Consider the following 640-nt stretch of genomic DNA (forward strand, 5'->3'; position numbering starts at 1 on the left):
ATCGGAAGACCCCATTAGTCTGAGTTCCAGCAGAGATGGTCTCGTTCCCCTTTGGGATCACGTGCACTTCCTCCTTGAAGAAAGACAACCTGCTCAGCAGAGGAGCCCTGGACTAGGGTCAGGAGCCAGCTCAAATTCTGCTCCCGGCAGAACCTAGTGACATTGGACCGTCATTTCTCATCTCTGACCTCTGTCTCCTCGTGGGTAACAAAATAAAATTTTAAATGGGAGCTCCAGATGGTAGCATAGAAAACATGGATTTGGAAGCAGTGGGCTTCTCAAGAAGAAGATTAACGTTGAACAAGAGCTGACAGAAATTCTAGGTTATGGTTTGCCGATTCCTTTGGCCTATCATGTTCCCCACTAGGGAAGTTAGGAGGCACTGGTCTGCTGTTTCCCCATCTGTCTGAAGCCTGCCTTAGTCACTGTCTCACAACTATTTATTAGACAGTTAAGATGTGCCAAGCTCGGGACCAGCAGTTGGCGTAATGGCTATGTTGCTGGACTCCCATGTAGTCGACTGTGGTTTGAGTCCCGGACCCTGTGGCTTAAACTCACTCTGGGTGTGTGTGTGTGCATGCCCAAGATCCCAAGAGGAGAATGGAGAAGGGATTGTGGCGTGGCCATCCCCCTGGGGGGG

At 50.3% G+C, this 640-nt stretch overlaps 1 protein-coding gene across 1 annotated transcript in view; it reads right to left on the reverse strand.

Annotated features, from left to right (window-relative positions):
- Window positions 1-640, reverse strand: part of PDE6A (phosphodiesterase 6A) — an 81,368-nt gene that overhangs the window by 4,581 nt on the left and 76,147 nt on the right. The gene's annotated exons all lie outside the window — the stretch shown is intronic.

The sequence above is a fragment of the Tupaia chinensis genome, unplaced genomic scaffold (genome assembly GCF_000334495.1).
Source record: "Tupaia chinensis unplaced genomic scaffold, TupChi_1.0 Scaffold000303_1, whole genome shotgun sequence".
NCBI lineage: Eukaryota > Metazoa > Chordata > Mammalia > Scandentia > Tupaiidae > Tupaia > Tupaia belangeri.